The 20,570-nt window shown below is 35.4% G+C and overlaps 1 pseudogene; it reads right to left on the bottom strand.

The window, feature by feature from the left end:
• Positions 1–8,975: 8,975 nt before the first annotated feature.
• Positions 8,976–20,301, bottom strand: LOC116419928 (annotated as a pseudogene).
• Positions 20,302–20,570: the final 269 nt, after the last annotated feature.

Below are 20,570 nucleotides of genomic sequence, written 5' to 3'. Positions count from 1 at the left end.
GCTGAAAAATTACCCATTCATGTATCTTGTAAATAAAAAGGTATAATGAAAAAGAAAGTGCTTATTGAATGTAAGAAAAAACCCAACTTTTCCCTCTGTGTGTGTGTGTGTGTCTGTATGCAGAACATTAAATCCTAGATAATTTGTTTTTGAAAATGGAGAGATAGAGAAACTTACAAAGAAAATCCTCAGAGTCTCCAAGTGGTATCTCAAAATTTTCAGTGTAAGCACTGAAGTTCTTGTCATGTTTTTTGACACTGAGGTTTCTAGGCTAATGCAACTAACTGAGCACACACATGCCTACTTGTGACCTTTATTTCTCAGGTCCCTTCCCTCTCAACATCTCTCCCCAATCCAACTTTTAAATTAGCTATATAAAAATTTTTAAAAATTGGAGCCAGATGGAGGAAGGAGAAATCATTTCACTTTACAAAGGATTTGATCTCCTCCAAGTTTCCTTGAAATAAGGAGATCACCCTAGTGTATTTTAAATATATTTGTATACATTTTACTTACATACATATTTTTTCCTCAGTATTTTATTTTTTCCAAATACATGTATAGATAGTTTTCAAAATCCACTTTTGTAAGACTTTGCTTTCCAGATTTTTCTTTCTTCCTCCCTTTATCTCTATCTTCCCCAAGACAGCAAGCAACCTGATATAGGGTAAATATGTATAATCCTTTTAAACATATTTCCACATATGTCATGTTGTGACAAAAATCAGAACAAAAGGGGAAAAAACACAAGAAAGAAAAAAATAAATTACATATTTTTAACAATGTCTTAGGACATCTTCTAGGAAGCTTCTCCTCAATGCCCCATCACTGCCCTCAAAACCTTTTCTTTCTTTTTCTCCCCTTTTCTTTTTTCTTTTCCTCTCCTTCATTCTCCTCCCTTCTCCTGACTAGTCTACTCTTTTCACTCATCTACTCTGCCAAGCTGACCCTCATTGTATATTTTGGTTTTCTGTCAAATAGTACAGGATATACCAAAAGTCTTAGTACAGTTTTAAGCAATTAAATGTTTTGTAGACTTAATATAGTAGATTCCAAGTTATGCTATATAGGTATTGTATAGTGATTTGCATGTTGTCATGCCAATTAGAATGTGAGCTCTTATCCTTTTCATCTCCCAAATTCCGTGTTTTAATGGATATAGATAAAGAACAAATGCTTTTGACTTATGGTGTTATATAGCTGTTATTTGAAGGTCTTAGAACTAAAAACTAAGCCTAATCCTGACTATCATTACTGACTATATTTGTGAAGTTCTACACAAGTCATTTAACCTCTCATACCTCATTTTCCCCATTCTTAAAATAGGAATATTACTCAACTCGCTGAGGTGTAAGAAAAGGCAAAGTAATGAGAGACAACTTACACCAATAGAATATAACTAAATTTTCAAATAATACCTAAGATTCTGTAGCTATGAGCTATTTCTAAAAGCCTCTGTACAGAGTAGGATTCTACAATCTCCAGAATTAACCTTCAAATATCCCTCTGGGCAAAGGCCCTCCATTCAGTGGTTAACCAATAGATGCTACCTTTCTTTTGGACATCTGGTCAACTACCACTAAATGCCAGTTTTATCAGGAATTTTTTTAAAGGCCCTCCATCACTGGTTAACTAAAGATGGTACCTTTTTTCTTTTCCTTTGGAAAATTATATGATGGGTGGGGGGGAGTGGGAAAGTGGTCGACTTGTTAGAATTTTCACTGTATTACTGTGCTTGGGAAAACTGGTATTTTGCTAGTTCAGATTTAATTGGAAGTTGGGAAAACTGGTATCTTGCTAGTTCAGATTTAATTGGAAGTCCTTTATTCTTTGCTTAAATTTACTAGACTACGATTTGCTGGTTTTGCTTTAACTTAGAAATCTCTTATTCTGTTGGAATTGCCCTGGCAGACTCAGTTCTTGGGATTATTTTTTAGAAACAACCAGAAATTGGATACCTGTCTTGGAACTGGCAGTCTCTCTGTACTGTTTCTCCACTCCTGTTACCCCAGATCCTTAATTAGTAGTTCAGCCTACTTAAAAGGACCTCTAAAATTTTGGGGTTTGCCTGCCTTGGTCTAACTGTGCATAATCTGCATTCTAGTAGCAGCCCTGTCCTATTTTGTAATTCTGCCTTAAGGTTATGACTGTCCCCTCTTAATGGTTGAAATAAAAGTTTTATACACATTCCTTAATGTCATTAGAATATCAGTAACCTCCTTCTATGAGGTTATCCCCACCTAGGTCCCTCCATTGTTGTTATTCCATAAAAGGCTCCCTGCCCAGAGAGTCAAGCTAGACTCTTTGAGACAATAGTCTTGGCTAGCCCTGGGATCAACATGGATGCATTGGTCCCAGTATTTCTCTCCATTTAATAAATTATTGAATTGGTCTCAAATCTCTGTCCTGCTCAGTTTCTTTGGCATTACAAGAAGAGTCTCCAGAAGTTTGTACTGTCACATGAACTGGATCTTTGCTCTAGTATACTAGCAGCTCTGCCTCCTTTTCTAGTAAAAGTGTTTTTTTTTTCTGCAGCCAGGTTTTAATTTTTGTTCACATTTATTTGTATTGAGTATATGGGAAACAAAGGGCTGTCTTTGCTCTCTACTGCCTTCTAAAAGCCAAAATTTCATTTTCAAAGCTTTATTTGGTTTCTAAAATTATTCCACAATCCTACTGAAAGGATCAGTCCAATTTCCCATTTGCACTATCAGCATTGGAACCCATTTTGTTCTTTGAAAAGTGTTTCAGGATCTTCAACTAGTCGGGAATCTCTAAACCTTGATGTAGAGTTTTTTTTATATATAAAGTAATTTAGACTAGGATTTGATGTAATACAAGCAGGAATTCAAAATTCTAAATAAATTTCACTTATTGGAAAAAAAAGAAAAAAGAATGTGAGCTCCTTAAGGGTAGAGACCATATTTTTTTACTTTTCTTGGTATCCATCCCCTGAACTTAGTAGAGATCTGTGACATATTACTTGTCTAAAACTCTTGAGGAGGGATGGGTCAGCAATTAGTTGTTGGTTATTAGATCTCTACCTTAAAGACAGCCTTTATTTCCAGACCTTGCCCCAATTTTTCCCCTCAAGTGTAGCTTTGTAGGAATTACTTTAATACAAAATAGCCACACCTTCAGACCTGGGAGTTAAAGCTCTTCAATGACAGAGAGGACAAACTATTATATTGTTACAAATAATAGAAATAACTGGGATAACATATCAAAGTAGGTGGAGTAATAGGTCCTCTGCCTTTGGAAAAGAATAAGCTTTGGGCTGTCTGGTTAGAACTGGATGATGGCCTCTCTTCTTTATTATCCAATGCCTTATTCTTACCATTCATACCCTTTTAAAAAATTCCTACTTTAAAAAAAAATTCACTCCTTTCCCTCTTCTCTAATTCACACTTTTTCTCCTCTTTCTCTTCCTATAATTCAGGTCAATTTCTTCCTTTTCCCTTGTTTTGCATCTTGTTTGTCCTTTATTCTGTTTTTATTTCTATAAGAGGCATGCTTGATGGATGAATGGGAGCCTTGAATAGACTCAGACACATATAATCTAATGTTTTCGTTCCCATTATGTTGATAATTTTATTTGGCTACTAAGTCAGAACACCAAGTCTCTAGTAAAGGGCAATCCTGACCTCTGCCCTTCTACTTTCTATAAGAACTCTCTTGAACTCAGGAGGGTTGTTGAGAGGATGCATTTCCTCACCAGTAGACCCTTCTAGGCAAAGCGTGCCTAGGAAGGAGGTCGCCTACTATTTATGTCCACTTTTGATACAAGCCCTTGTAACATCTCAAAAACAATGGACATCTTCTCTCCGATTTGGACACCTTAGTAGCAATACATGAGTGAATAGAACAGTTGCAGTGGAAACACTGTCAGAGGCAGATTGTCAGAAAGATAAAGAGTCACCCATAAAGAGTAGGATGGGGAGGGGAAAAAAGTCTCTTTGGCAATGATTTGTACTCAACTGAGGTGAAATGTAAACTAGCTGATGTTGCAAGTTTCCCTGAGATGCTTAGATACTACCTTCTAGACAGGTTACAATTATTCTACCACTATTGCTTAGCATAATTGGTTCTTCCTATGTGGAAATAAGACTCACATGTGGTACATATTTCTACTGCTCTGGGCCCCTTGCTACTATTTCTCTCTAGAGTGAAAGAACAGAACTGTTCCTCAGGAATCAGAAGACCGATAATATTATTTCTCCTATGGCCTTACTGGGAATACTGTTTCAACTATGGGGTGGAGAGAGAATTCTAGAGCAAACCTCAGGGATAAAGGATGGGAAGAACTGAAGGTCAGCAGCTTCTGTGACCTCAGACTGCCTGTGCTCCAAATAGATGGGGGAGACATTTTTTTTTTTTTTTTGAGCATTGATTCTAGTTGGACTCAGAGTGCTACATAGAATTTTTTCTCCTCCCTTAATCATATCATTCTCTGTTTTTTTACAGATTCCTACATCGAAAAACTTCTTTCTTCTTTGAAAGCATAAAATTATGCTCTATAACTACATGGCAAATGGTATATTTTTGCATATAACTTTTAAGGTATTTTAAAATTCCTTATTTTTATTCATTAAAAAAGCTTTTATTAAAAACACCGGTTATGTGCCAAGTCTTGAGCTAGATGTATGATACAAAGAAAAAAAAAACCCAAAGCAGTTTAATATTTTATTAAAGAGTTGCCTGGTGGTGTAATTTTTCACATGTGAAAACTGACTCTGAGAGCATAAGCAATTTGTTTAAACTTTTTGTTTAAACCTTAAATCCTTAAGACCTAGCCAAGAGTGCTTTCTATCACACTATTTTCAAGAATAATTTTGAAAAAGCAGGACTTTAACTAAGAAGTTTCCTTATTATTGCAAGAGACGATAGTGGTGGTGTAGAGGTAGAGTCCCTCATAGAGTTTTATGCATTCTTCTAAGGACTAGAGGTAATTATTGGACAAAAATTTAATCCAGTTTCTTCCTAAAATAAAGGAATGGATCTCATACCTATTTGTAGTGCAAATACCTGGAGAGAAAAATGGTTCACATAATGCAGATTGCTGGGAATGGAATTATTGGCCTGGAGTCATAAAGCATTTGACTTGTGGGGAGAATCTAAACTTAAATGTGACACAATGTGACCAAACTATCTGGATATTTGAAGTGATTCAGTATCGGTTTAAGTACTTCTGGGTGTGACTTTTGTGTTTTTTTGTTTCTCTTTGGGAGTTCCTTTTAGTCTTTAGCATCTTTATGTTATCTTGTAGGGTAAAATAAGGGTTGTCTTTATGCATTGTTAATATTGAGTTTCTGAATGGGAATTGATACTTTGTTACTCTTCTTTGGGAAAAAACTATACAGCAGGCAAAGACAGATAGATAGAAATGTATGCACACACATACATATGTATTCTGAATGTAACAAACACAAAGTCAAATGGGCATCCACATGTAAATGGTAGAATAGAAAGCGTATTGTACACAAGACTATAAATCTCTATTACATACAGATTTTTCTTTTAAAATAATATAAAATAGGGGCAGCTAGATGTTACAGTGAATAGAATGTGGGACCTGCAGACAGGAGGACCTGAGTTCAAATCTGCCCTCAGACACGTAACACTTCCTAGCTGTGTCACCCTGGGCAAGTCACTTAACCCCAATTGCCTCAGCCAAAAAAAAATTTATATTATATTCACATCAAACATCAATGTATACATTAACATGAAATGTTTATATAATGTAAAATTACAAATTAATTTATTTACATATAACATTTTTGGTGTACTCAAAAATTTTATTTTTTTACATCACCATTTTTCCAGAAAAAATGCAAAACACCATTTATTTTCATTTAATCTTCATTATTAACATTTTCTCCATTATTTTCTTAAGTCTATTCAATCAACAAAATAATAATTGAAGCTATGATTTGTAGTTTGCCAATTTATTTTTTTTTGGCCCCATGGACCTGAATTTCTTTTTTTAAAAAATTAATTATTTTATTTTTTCTGGTTTTCTGTTATAATATACATAATACTTGTATATTAACTTTTTTTAGTACACATTACTTTATGAATCATGTTGGAAGAGAAAAATCAGAATGAAAGTGAAAAACCATTGAAGAGAAAAAAACAGAAAAAAGAAGTGACTTTACACACACACACACATATACATATAACCAAATTCTTCAACGACTTTTATTTTTTTTTTTCTTTTGTCTTTCATCTCCCCAACTTAACATTCCTCCCAAACTTTTCCTCCAAGTTGAAACAAAATCTTTAAGTTGAGATTACAGATCCCAAAGGTAAGCTATGTTAACAAAAGATTTTTGTGGAATTTAACCCATGTAGGTTAAAGAGTATCTCTGTTGACCAAATTAGATGAAGAAGCTGTAGAGCTCTTTGATCAATATCTATCTGGGCTGGACCCAAAGTTAAATAAGATTGCCTTCAGGACATTTAAAAATTCCTTTATCATTTAATTTCTCCTATGATTCTAAACTTGACAAAAGTCATCATTTCTATTTTTACAAAGAATGCAATAAAGAGGTTTGATATTACCTCTTTCAGATGTAAACAGTTTAGTTGCAGAAAGAACTTTTGGGTTTAAATAGCTGATAAAATCTGGGAGTTAAAAACCAAATGTTTTTCTTTTTCTTTCTGGTTTTCATGGTCTATGGTCCTTATTTTAAGTCAGTAGCATATATTAAAAAACAAAGTGTTGATAGGAGCATATTGTCTTTAAATAGAAGTGGGCACAATTTTCCAATTTATCTAAGATGATAGACAAATACATTAATTTGGATCTGTCCTCTTATTATCTACCTAATTTTATCCCTAATTTTCATTCCTAACCTCTCTGTGCCCCTTTCTCTAGTTCTTTCCCTTACTTGTAAGGTTCTTCTCTTACTTTATCACAAATCCTATTTAAATTTTAAAAATTTATATATTTTAAACTTAACACACCAAAAAAATGAAGCATTTCTATATATACAGTAGAACACACTCAAAAAAATTCTATTTCAAACTGAATGCCTATTTTACATTACTTGCTTAAAAAAATTTCTAAATATTTAAAGATTGTTCAATTTGTCTGCTTCTTTCTGAATTTCCTTCTATTCTCTTTTGTGCATTTTAAAAACATTTCAGTAGCTCTTTTCCCCTCCTGACATCAATAATGCTTTCATAATTTCTAATAGCATAATATTTCATTACATTAATGTTCCACTAAGAGGCAATCTAAATTAATTCTTATGTTTATTGTAGTTCTTTTCTTCTCCCCTTAATCCTTTCAGGTTCTGGATGTTTGTTTTGCTTGTGACTATTCTCCCTCCAATATTATCTTTTCTTTTATCTTCCCTACCCCTGCTTGTATCCATATGTGCAGTATTTCTCTTCTTTCTTTCTTTTTTTTATTAAAGCTTTTTATTGAAAAAACATTCATGGGTAATTTTTCAACACTGACCCTTGCAAAATCTTCTGTTCTAAATTTTTCTTTCTTTTGCCCTACTCCCTCTCCCAGATGACAGGTAGTGCAATACATGTTAAATATGTTAAAATATATGCTAAATCCAATATATGTATACATATTTATACATTTATCTTGCTGGACAAGAAAAATTGTATGTAGAAAAAATACAACCTGAGAAGGAAAACAAAATTTAAACAAATATCAACAGAAAGCGTGAAAATGCTATGTTGTGGTGCACACTCAGTTCCCACAGTCCTCTCTGTGTGGATGGCTTTCCTTATCACTGAACAATTGGAACTGGTTTGAATCATCTCATTGTTGAAGGCAGCCACGTCCATCAGAACTGATCATTGTACAGTCTTGTGGTTGCAGAATAGAATGATCTCCTGGGTCTGCTAATTTCACTTAGCATCAGTTCACCTGAAGTTTCTCTAGACTTCTCTGAAATCATCCTGCTGATCATTTCTTACACAACAATAATATTCCATAGCATTTATATACCATGATTTATTTAGCCATTCTCCAATTGATGGGCATCCACTCAGTTTCCAGTTTCCTGCCACTACAGAAAGGGCTGCCACAAACATTTTTGCACATGTGGGTCCCTTTCCATCCTTTAAAATCTCTTTGGGATATAAGCCCAGTAGAAATACTGCTGCGTCAAAGGGTAATGTGTACAGTATTTCTATAAAAAATTGTTTGCATGTAGAGTGGTGGTGGGGTACAGCTCAGTATTTTAAATAAAATCAAAAGCTACTTCAGAACTAGGAGAAGAGAATGGTCCTCTATGAACTCTGGTAGAGAAGGGAAATATGGAGAAGAATCTGTGGGTCTATGGACATGTAGGATGAGGGATGTCCCCCCAAAAAGTTAACTCTTTCCCAATCCTGCTATTTATTTATCCACTGAAAATATAATCCCCCTTATGTTACCCAAATGTTTCCAGTAAAATGAGTTTGAACTACCAAGTCCAAGGTTTAACAAGAGATATAAATGTAAAGTTCGACAAAGAGCTCAATTTTTGTGTAGATATGGCATTAAGAATTTTCATAATTATTAGAAAATATGATTGAACTGAGACTTGTTCATCTAAAATAAACTCGCAGGCTGAGGCAATCCCAATAGACTTGGATAGAAAATGCCATCTGAACAACTATACAGATTGAATGTAAATTAATACATGCTATTTTCACTTCTTTTTTCTCCTTTTTTTTTTCTCTCCCATGGTTTTTCCCTTTTGCTCGGATTTTTCTCTCCCAACATGATTCAGAAACCAATATGTATTAAAAAGAGTAAAAAAAAAGAAAAAGAAAGGAAAAGAAACTCCCAAATGTTAAAGAAAAGGGAACTCATGCAATCTAAGCAGGTAGAATACTGTTTATCGCTTGGCTATAAAATGAAGTATTTATTTTTTGTTATTAGATATGCTTAATTTTAACTTAAGATTATTTCTGAAATATAATATGAAAAATTTATTAGATTTTAATATTTTATGGTTAAATAACAAAAATGTCTAAAGTCAAGATGAAATGAATATGTTCTATAAGCATGTTATATCCTAAGAATTTAATATTCTCCAAAGATAGATTCTTAGAAATCCTGAATTTCTCAATTATCTGAGCATCTATCTTTCCTACACACTCAATAATTACAAGTATTATACTTCATATAGGCAAGGGCAAATTTTCAAAATATAACAAATTAGATATTAGCTTGCAATGATATGACTAATATCCTTCCTTGAGGAAGAGAAGCTGCAATCATCCAGGATAGTATTTTCAAAACAGTATGATATGTGAATAACCCAAATGGGAGACTCCTCAGAGTGGCTGGGCTGTGTTGTCAAAAATAGATCTGTGTTCCTCTGATTGTTCACTGTCTATTGTGGATCTCTTGGTATTTCCAAAAGCCATACTAACTTTTCCTGAAGAACTTCCATTTGTTCCTGCACTTTTCTCAGTAGAGCTGAGTTTCTTCTCTCTAGATTTAAGCCTTGTTTCTTCCCATTTTTCACCCCTAACCTTTGATGGCCCTGGGGATTCTTCCTTGACATCTGGCTGAGGAGCAAAGTGTACTGACTTGGATTTCTTTTCCACTTTCTTTTCTTTCTTCTTGCTGAGGCAATTGGGGTTAAGTAACTTGCCCAGGGTCACACATCTAGGAAGGGTTAATTGTCCAAGTCCAAATTCGAACTTAGGTTCTCCTCACTTTGGAGCTGGTGCTCTATCTACTGTGCCATGTAGTTGCCCCCTCCAGTTTCATCTTCATGAATCAATGGATCTGTCATCCATTCTCTTTGACATATCCTATGATCTTTATTGTTCTTCATTTGTGTTTGACTTTTCATGATCCTAATTGGAGTTTTCTTGGCACGGCATTAGAGTGGTTTGCCACTTCTTTCACCTCCTTTTACTGATGAGGAAACTCAATGCAACGGGCTTAACGGACATTCCCAGGCGCACACTGTGTTTGAGGCTGAATTTGAACTTAAGTCTTTGAGACTCCAAGTATGGTGTTCTATACTTTAGAACATTCACATCTTCTTTATTGTCATTAAGCACAGTGATGTCATCTTTTGAAAAAAAAGGACATCATACTTATTGCAAACTTCGGCTTTACTTTTATTCAAGGTTCTTTTAGAAAACACACAACGAAGAAATGTACTTCCATCAGAATACATCCTCATACAATGTCGTTTTTGAAGTGTATAATGATCTTTTTTCTGCTCAATTCACTTAGTATCAGTTTAATTCACTTAGTATCAGTTTATGTAAGTCTCTCCAAGCCTCTCTGTATTCATCCTGCTGGTCATTACAGTAGATCTTGGATACAATATATGTGTGCAGAACCGAACAGTTTTCTTGTTGCTCAAGGAGAATTGGATTTAGAAGGTATAAATAACCTGGGAAGAAGAACAATGATACGACAGTTTCATACATTTCCTAGTGTTCGGGTGTAGCTGCTTCTGTCCATCCTTGATCAATTGAAACTAAGTTAGATCTTGTCTTTGTTGAAGAAATCCACTTTATCAGAATATATCCTCATACAGTATCGCTTTTGAGGTATATAATGATTTCCTGGTTCTGCTCATTTCGCTCAGCATCAGTTCATGTAAGTCTCACCAATCCTCTCTGTATTAGTCCTGCTGGTCATTAGAAAAAAGTTTTTCAATGTCTTAGATTCTGGGTATGTCTTTGGTCCTCGGATTTTTGCTTTATAAATTTGATTCCCTTTCCACAACTCTACCATATTAAACAATTCCAACTGCACTCTGTATTTGGGATACAGTCAAATAAAGCAGTTTCTGACAGTTACTTGTATTTGAAGCAGTAATTATACGGAAGAACGAACAGTGGATGATGACTTTGCTCTTACCCATAGCAACCGCTCCAGTCAGGCTTGATACTCCAGCAACTGGAACTGAAGATCATTGGACCCAAAGAATGTCAATGTCTCTATAACTACAACGGTCCCTATAATTTTACTGGGAAAATATTACCTACTATGCTGTGCTGGCTACAAAGAAGGGAAAAGAGGTCCCTGCCAGGTAAAATGGGGACCTATCCTCTGCTTCATCCAGCTGCCATTATACTGTTAATAGTAGTTACTAAAACCTTTGCTCCTACCCCAACTGGTACTGTATCTATTGCGTCTCCTAGTGGGTTCCCAATTTGATTTTCCAGATATAATTAGTATTTTCTTTTTTAATCTTATTATTTTATTATAGATTTTTATTGATAAAACATAATGTACAGATAATTTTTCAACATGGACCCTTGCAAAAACTTTTGTTCCAACTTTTCCCCTCCTTCCTTTCCTCCTCCCCTAGATGGCAGGTAGTCCCATACATGTTAAATTTGTTAAAGTATATGTTGAATACAATATACATATACATATGTGTACAGCTGTCTTGCTGCACAAGAAGAATCTATCCAAGTCATGTCTCCTGTGCATGCAATGATATGGCTGTCCTAGGTCAGAGGTGGGAAAGGGTGGTATAGAAGTCAGGATTGATAAGAAGATGGAGTTACAAGTACCAGACATACTTAGTATTTTCAAATTGGCAAAAAATATATTCCCTCTTGCATCCTTTCCCCCTCTGCCCCTCCCCAAATTATTTAAGCACATTCTGCTACTTCCCTAGTGGAAATTTCAAGTGTTGACTGCAGCTAAAGAGCTGCCCTTATGCTCACTATGGATGTTCCTCCTAGCACTAGTTCATTCAGGCCAGTGAATGTCGACTCTATGCACTTGGGCATATCACTTTCCACAGGAGGACTCTGGAGGCCACTTGTCCTGTGAGGACAAGGCCAGTGGTTCTGCTGAATCACCTAGTTTGGTCATGGATGTGCAAGGAGGAACCGGCCAGGAATCTTTACAAATGTGGTGGCCTTTGAAGACTGGATCAGGGAACGAGTGGAAGGCGCAGCTTTCCCTGAGCAACCTGAGACTAAATGATTCTAAATGAGACTATGATTCTGTGACTAATGGCTGCTTGTGCATCTTCCTTTTGAAGCTTGTGGTATTCAGTCATACAAAGACAGTAACCCATGGCCCTGGGTGGCAGAGGTGCACGGTGGCAGGGATGACGTTTGCATGGCCACTCTAGTGAGCCTTGGTTGGGTCCTAACAGATACTCATTGTGTAGCCAGGTAGGTTTCTTTTTGGGTGGCGGTGGGGGAATTAGAGACTAGCCCATTTCTCTATATAATTTGAACAAATAAAACTGTCCTCTTCAACAGGCATGGATCCATAGTGTCCCGTCTACAGGTTAAACTGGGAAGAACACGCTTCGGTACCCCGGGCCAGGTGTCAAGGCTGGTCAGCAGCATTCATTACACCATGGGATCACCCCTAGTCCTACTGCAGCTAGAGACTAGGGTAGAAATGTCAGCTTCTGCTCTGCCAGTCTGTCTCAATTCTGGTTGCCAATTTCAAGATGACCCATTAGTTGCTAAGCTGGGAAGACCTCTGAAACATCGAGGTGAGCAAAGGGATGACAAACTAGGGTCCTAATATATAATGGAAATTTTTGCAAGACAAGAATATGTCATAACATAGCAAAATTGTCAGGAGCATGCTGATGCTTTGGGAATTGATGGACAATTCATATGAATATTGGAATTGGTGTGCAGGGGAAGGAAAGCCAGTCGAGGGCCACAAGCCCATGGTTAATGATGGTTCTCTTGACTCCCATAAACTGCTCCCACTCAACGGAGCCAATCACCTGCAGGGAAACCTGTCAGTCTCAGTTATGGAAGAGAGACTCAAGAGTGAGGTTTATGGTCTTGAATGTTATAGTGAAACTCTGATTTAGCTGTGAAGGACACAGCGGTAATTTTTAGCAGTATAAACCCTTGCATCAGCTTGCCTTCCACCTCCACCTCCCAGAAGTTGGCTAAGCTTTCTTATTTTAATCTGTCCTAGTTGATCCTTGATGTCATGCTGCTCAGATCCAAGAGGTACTTGACTCCTGGATGTGATTGGATTCAGAAGGTAGAAATAGCCAAGAACTGAAAAATTTCTCATACCCAGTGTTTTCTCTAGAGCTGTGAGTGCACTTGTGTAATTGAGCAATTGAACTGAAAGGTCTCTTGAAAGAAATCCAGCAGGCCATCAGAACTGATTCTTCATACAGTATCTGGAGTAATGAAATCCTTGGTTCTCTATTTAAATCAAGTCTCAAATGAGATCTCCAAGCCCTAATTCATCCGTTCGCATTTCTTAAAACTAATATTCATAAATCATGTCCAGCAATTTACTAACTATCTAACTTGGCACCATTCCAGTTTCCACTTCTAGCCACTACAAATCCTAGGGTGCAAAGAATATTTGCAATACTGTCATTTCCCTTCATTGTATGCCTGGGGATAGAGTCTGCCGGAAATTGATCAAAGGTATGATTGAACTTGGGATAAAAGAAAATTGCCATCCAGAGTGGTTATTTGCTTCACAGCTCCACTGTCTTAAAATGATAGGTCCTTGTTAAATCTACAACATCATCCCTTCAACAATCATAAATGATTTATTCCTGTCATTTAGCAATCCAGTGTAGTGGTATCTCAAGCTGTCTTAATTCATTGTTCTCTTTTAATAATATTTGTAACTTTTATTGCAAATTCTCATGCATCATCGTAATTGTTTTCATATCCTTGCCATTACATTGTGTTTTGTTTCCTTATCCAATCTAGTGAAATTATCTATATATGTTGAATATGCCTTAGTAGATCCTTCTGATAAATGTTTATGTGTGCAGTCCTAGATCTTTTTTGCATCAGTTTATGGTAAGGCTATTAATGTGATATAACCAAAATTTTCTATTTTGTGATCAATAATGATCTCTAGTTCATCTTTGGTCACACATTTCTTCCTCCTCCACAAGTCTGAGAGGTAAACTACCCTATGTTCCTCTAATTTATTTATAATATCGTTCTTTATGCCTAAATCTTGGACCCATTTTGATCTTATCTTGGTATATGGTGTTAAGTGTGGGTCCATGCCTAATTTCTGCCATACTAATTTCCAGTTTTCCCAGCAGTTTTTGTCAAATAATGAATTCTTATCCCAAAAGTTAGGATCTTTGGGTTTGTCAAACACTAGATTGCTATAGTTGACTATTTTGTCTTGTGAACCTAACCTATTCCACTGATCACTTAATCTATTTCTTAGCCAATACCAAATAGTTTTGGTGACTGCTGCTTTATAATATAGTTTTAAATCAGGTACAGCTAGGCCACCTTCATTTGATTTTTTTTTTTCATTAATTCCCCCTTGAGATTCTCAACCTTTTGTTCTTCCATATGAATTTTGTTGTTATTTTTTCTAGATCATTAAAATATTTTCTTGGGAGTCTCATTAGTATAGCACAAAATAAATAGATTAGTTTAGGGAGTATTGTCATCTTTATTATATTTGCTCGGCCTATCCAAGAGCACTTAATATTTTTGGAAGTGGATTTCTTGGACAAAGAGAAGATCTAACTCAGTTTCAATTGATCAATGATGGACAGAAGCAGCTACACCAAAAAAAAAGAACACTGGGAAATGAACATAAACTGTTTGCATTTTTGTTTTTCTTCCCGGGTTATTTTTACCTTCTGAATCCAATTCTTCCTGTGCAACAAGAGAACTGTTTGGTTCTGCACACATATATTGTATCTAGGATATACTGTGACATATTTAACATGTATAAAACTGCTTGCCATCTGGGGAGGGGTGGAGGGAGGGAGGGAAAAAGTCAGAACAGAAGTGAGTGCAAGGGATAATGTTGTAAAGAAATTTTTTCAAAATAAAAAATAGAAAAAAAAAAAAATTACAAAGCACTTCTCATGCAAATAAAGTCAGATCTAAACAACTGGGAAAATATCAATTGCTCATTGGTAGGCCAAGCTAACATAATAAAAATGACAATTCTAAAAAAAAAACAAAAAAAAACAAAACAACAACAACAAAAACACACACAACTACAGCAACCCAGAAAACAAAACCTGTGTTGGCCATTCATCTCCAGGCCTACAACCAAGCACATAAATTGGGCATGCTGTAAGTCATCATATTTATCACTTTGATATTTCCTTTATCAATAATCTAGGCTGAATTTTCAGAGTATTTTAGCTCTATCATATTCTTTCTTTCTTTCTTTTTAATTTTCCCTAGTTAAATGTAAAATAATTTTTTTTTTTTAGTTATACATGTACATTCATTTTTTTATGTATTTCCATATGAATCATGTTGGGAGAGATAAATCAGAACAAAAGGGAAGAACCAGGAGAACATACACACACACATATAAAAAAAAAAAACAGAAGGAAAAAAAGAGTAAACTGCATGTGTTGATTTAAATCCTGTCTCCATAGTTCTCTCTCAGTCTGCAGAAGGTCTTTTTCCATCCAAAGTTTATTGAAATTGCCTTGGATCAATGAACCGATGGGAAGAACCAAGTCTCTCATAGTTGATCCTCAGACAATCTTGCTGTTGTTGTGTATGATGTTTTCACCCCAAAAAAAATTAAAAATAAAAAAAAGGGGCCAACCCCTTTTAAAAAAAGGCCCCCCCCAAAAAAATTAAAATTTTGGGGAAAAAAAAAAAAAAAATAAAAGAAAAAAAAAAAAAAAAAAAAAAAATTTAAATTTTCCATTTTAAAAAACCCCTTTTTTTTAAAAAAAAAAAAAACCCTTTTTTTCCCTTTGGGAAAAACCTTGGAAAAGGAAATTTCCCCCCAAAAAAAAAATTTAAGCCAAAAAGGAAAAAGGGAAAAAAAAAAAATTTCACCAACCCACCCAAAAACTAAAAAAAAAAAAAAAATTTTAAAAAACAAAAAAAAAAAAAATTTTTTAAAAAAAAAAAATTTAAAAAGGGGCCCCGAAAAAAAAAGGGGAAAAAATTTTTGTTTAAAAAATTGCCCCTTTCAAATTTAATTCTTAACAACCCAATTTTAAAAATACCCAAAAAAAAAATTTCCCCCCTCCCAAACCCCTTTTTTTCCTTCCCAAAACCCCGCATGGGAAATTGGGGAATTTTTTAGGGTAAGTGTAACAATTTTTTTTAAAACGGGTTTGCCCCTTTGAAATTAAATTTTTTCCAAAGGGTTTTCCCTGGTTCCCTTTTCCCCTAAAATTTGGGAAATGGAAATAAATTTTTAAAATTTTGGTATAGGGAAGTTGAAAAAATTTTTTTAGGGTTTTTGCCTGGGGTTTTTAAAAATTTTAAAAAAAAAAGGTTTTGTTTAAAATTTAAATTTTTTGGTTAAAAAAAAAATTTTTTTTAAAGTTTGCCAAATTTCAGGCTTAAAAAAAAATAAAGGTTTGGAAAAAACCCCCTTTCCTTTTCTTTTCCCCCCCTTTTTCCCCTCAAAAAAAACCCTTGAAAAGGGAAAAAAAAAATTTTTTTTTAAAAAATATTTTTTAAAAGGGGAAAGTTTAAAGGGTAAAAAAAAAAAGGGGTGTTTTAAATTTTTAAAGGAAGTTTATGTTTTTGGGTTTCCTTTTTTGGGGAAAAAAAAAAAAAGAAAAATTTTCTTTTTTTAAGCAAAGGAAAATTTAAAAAAGGAAAAAATTTAAAATTTTTTTCCCCCCTTTTTTTTTTCCCCCCTTTTTTTTAAAGGTTTTAAAAAAATTTTTTTTTTTTTTTTGAATTTGGGAAAAAAAAAAAATTTTAAAAAAAATTTAAATTTTTAAAAAATTTAAAAAATTAAAACAAAAAGAAAAGGAAAATGGGCTGGATTAAAACGGGGCCAAAAAAAGGGAAATTCAAGGGGGAAAAATTAAGGAAATTTAAAAATGTTTTTTCTAAAAAAAAAAAATATTAAAATTTGGGTTGGATTTGAAAATCTGGAAAAAAATAATAATTTTTAAGTTAATTTAAATTTTAAAAGGGAAAGTGGAAGGTAAACCCCCTTGCCCGGGGGAAAGGGGGGCCTCAAATTGAAAAAACCCTTAAATTAAAGGGCCCGGGGGAGAAAGTAAATTTTTAGAAAAATGTTAAACCAAGGAACAAAAATTTATTTAAGGCCGGGTTGAAAAAAGGGTTTTTAACCCTTTTTTTAAAATTTTTTAAAGGGGGCTTTAAATTTAAAATTGGTTTTGGAGGGAATTCCCAAATTTTTAAAAAAAAATAAACCCAAATTTAAAAGGGAGAAACTTTTTAAATTTTAAAAAAAAAACCACCCTTTAAAAAAGGAAACCCGAAAAAAGGTTTAAAAATTTTAATAAAAATTTTCCCCAAAACCCAATTAAAAATTTTGTGGGAAAAACCCAGAATTTCAAAATTTAAAGGGGGGTTTTTTAAAATTTGGGAAAGATTTTGGGTTTTAAAAGGGAATAGAAAAATTTCGCTTTGAAAAATGGGGGGAAGGGGGAAAATAAATATTTTCCTTTGAATGGGATCAACAAGGGAGGAAGCAAACCTTGGAAGTTTCCCCTAAAAAAAATTTAAATTAAAGGATTGGGCTTTTTGGAAAAAAAAAAGGAAAAAAAACAATTTTAAAAATTTTCCCTTAAAGGGAAAAAGAAAATTGTTTGTACAAAATTTTTTAATATAAAAAACAAAGTTAAAGGGGAAGGGATTTAAAACCCGAAAAAGAAGAAAAAAAGGGTTTTTTGGAAAGGGATTGGGAAAAAAAAATTTTTAAAATCCTGTTTTAGAAATTTTAAAAAATAATTTTAAAAAAACAAATGGGGGAAATTAAAAAAACCCAAAAATTTTTCCAAAAATTTGAAAAGGTTTAACCGCCCCATGTTGTTTGACCAAAAAACTTTCCCTTTTTAAAAACCCGGGACAAGGTTTGGCCGTTTAAAAAAGTTGGCTTTTTCAAAACAAAACCCTTGGATGTGGCGATTACAAAAGGTTTAAGGGGAAAAAGTTTGACTTTTGGGGAAAACAAAATTACCCCCATTTGGGAACTTTAAATTTGGGGGGCCCCAAGTTGCATTTAAGGGTTTTTTAAAAAAACCCCTATAAAAGGTTACAATCCCCAATTTTATATAGATTCCCCCTTTAAGGGGTTATGAATTTTGGGCTTTTAAAATTTACCCCAAGAATGGAAAGGTCATTAAATTAATTTAAAAATTCTAATTTTAGGAAAATTTTTTCCCTTTTTTTTCCCCAAAAAATTTTCTTTTCCCTTTGGGGAGGGAAAAAATGGGCCCGGAAGATTAAAAGGGCAGGGCCCCTTTAAAAAATTTTGGTAAAAGGTATTTAAATTAAATTTTTCCCCCAAACCCGTTTAAGCCCTAAACCGGGGAACATTTAAAAACTTCTTTTTCCCAAAAAAAGATTGAAAGGATAAATGTTTGGGCCCTTGGGGAGTTTTTAAAATAAAGATGGGAAAATGGGAAGGAACATATTGGGGAAAATTCAAAGAAATTTATATGTGTTTAAAAATTTGGGGTTGATTAGGTTACAGGAAATCCCAAAAATAAAAAAAACCGCAAGCTAAAATTTCCCTGATACCTACATGTATTTAGGAAGGATTTTAAAAAGTTGTCAATTCGTTCCAATTGATCAATGATGGACAAACAGCTACACCCCAAAGAAAGAACCTGGAAATGAATGCAAACTTCTTTTCTTCCCAGGTTATTTTACCTTCTGAATCAATTCTTCCCGCCCAAAAAGCTGGTTCTACACAATATTGTATCTATATAACAGTGACATAGGACTGCTTGAATTGGGGAGGGAAGGAGGGGGAAAAGTTGAAAGAAGGGTCAAGGGATAATTTTGTAAAAATTATTAATTGTAAAAATTATTAAAAATAAAAATAGGCAGACAGTGTTTGCCAGGTAATCATTTCAAGATGGGATAAATCTTAAATACCAAGATGGGGTAGAATAATTTCCATCGAAGATTTTAGGGTCATCAAGGCTAATTTTTTCAAGGAAGAAGATGATCTCTTCATTTCATGGGAAATCAACCTGCTTATGACACATACTGAATGCTGCATATGACAAACACTGAGCTGACCTTGGGCACACTCTGTCCAAAGAAGGCAGGAATGAATGGGAGTTGCCAAATTATCAGTTACAAAACTCTCTTCTAGCTCTGGTCTTTGACTCAAACTTGTGAAACTTGTAGTGTGTTGAGGGTGAGAGTTGAGCAGCTCTGTAGTCAACACCCCTAGGACCTCAGAATAAACTAGCCTTGAGCTCCCCTCCATTGGACTGCACAAGGAGGCTTTCCCCCTCAGTTTGTGATTGCTCCTTTAAGCTAGGACCATGCTTTATGCAGAGTTTAACAAAGCTTCTAAAACCAGTGGGTTTTGGCCCCCCATGACGGCTTTTCTCTTCCCCTGAAGCAATTCCTAATGTTCCTTTGATAATTTGCCCAACTCTCCCCACAGTCATCAGGCATGAAGAAGCTCCTGGTAATGTTAGCACTGTGTTTATTGAACATATTCATTCCCCCCGCCCAGGATTCTTTGGCTCAAATTATCACCACTTGGAATGCAAGTCCCAATTGACACCAGTTTGTCATCACCATTGTCACCCTTCTTGAACATTTCAAGGTTTTCAGCATGGAACTGGTTTGGGTGCATTCCGGAGGCAAGCCATTTGAGACTTGATTTAAATAGAGAAAGAGGGACGTTTCATCCTCTCCCCCTGTGCAGTAAAAGAACAGTTCAGGCTCTGCTTCTGGATCTGTTCAAGGTTTGGAGTCTCGATTACACAAAGGGCATCCTCACAATCTGAGAGATCCACGACCGTTGGGTCCCCACTGGAGCAAACAGTTCTTGGCTTCCCCTTATTGAAATGCCCATCAGCATCCAGGAGTCAGGTCCTCGTTGGCACATGAGAGATGAACCCAAGTCAGCCTGCATGAAAGAATAAGGAAAAGCTTAGCTTCCAGGACTACTTGAGGTTGGATGAGGATAGGAAAGTTGACAAGGGGGTTTACACCTTCCAAGTCCTGCCTATTCCTCTACTCCCAAGGCTTCACACCTCCCTGATGTCCCTTCATTACACCTTCCCAATCCCAGTTTAGCTCCCCCCATCACTTGACCATTCCAGACCATTCATACCTCATATTTGTCTAGTCTTTTCTTGCCATAAGCTACACAGAAGGTTCCCAGAGGTAGGGTGGGCTCGTTGAGGTAGGGGCAGTCTTTTGAGGTCAAGATGGACACTGGTACTGCCACGGGGACTTGGGAATAGAATGGAGACACATCAGAAACAAAAGGACAATGTCTCACATGAAGCCATCAGTCACCCAGGCCCATCCCTCCATTACAATCTACCTAAAGCCCCTCCCCCAAAAATTCCTATTTTAGGAACCTAGGATTCCGTTGCTCACCTCGGTTTACAGTATCTTTCCAGCCTACCACCCAACAGTTCATATTTTTGGGAAACTGGGGTGAACAGACTCGGCAGAAGCTGCATTTCTACCCTAGTCTCTACTGGTAAGACTGGGGTGATCCTGTACTAAGTGCTGGCCGCCTTGAAACCTGGCCCGGGGTACTGAAGCGTGTTCTAAGTTTAACCCGGGCGGACCTATGGAGCCATGCCTGTTAAGAACATTTTATTGGTTTTTTTTGAAAATCACCTCATTTCCCCACTGCTATCCCAAAAGAAACCTACCCCACAATGGTGTTGTGGACCAAAGGGGCTCAC

Source organism: Sarcophilus harrisii, chromosome 1 (assembly GCF_902635505.1).
Source record: "Sarcophilus harrisii chromosome 1, mSarHar1.11, whole genome shotgun sequence".
Lineage (NCBI taxonomy): Eukaryota > Metazoa > Chordata > Mammalia > Dasyuromorphia > Dasyuridae > Sarcophilus > Sarcophilus harrisii.
This window is presented reverse-complemented; position numbering and strand designations above follow the sequence as displayed.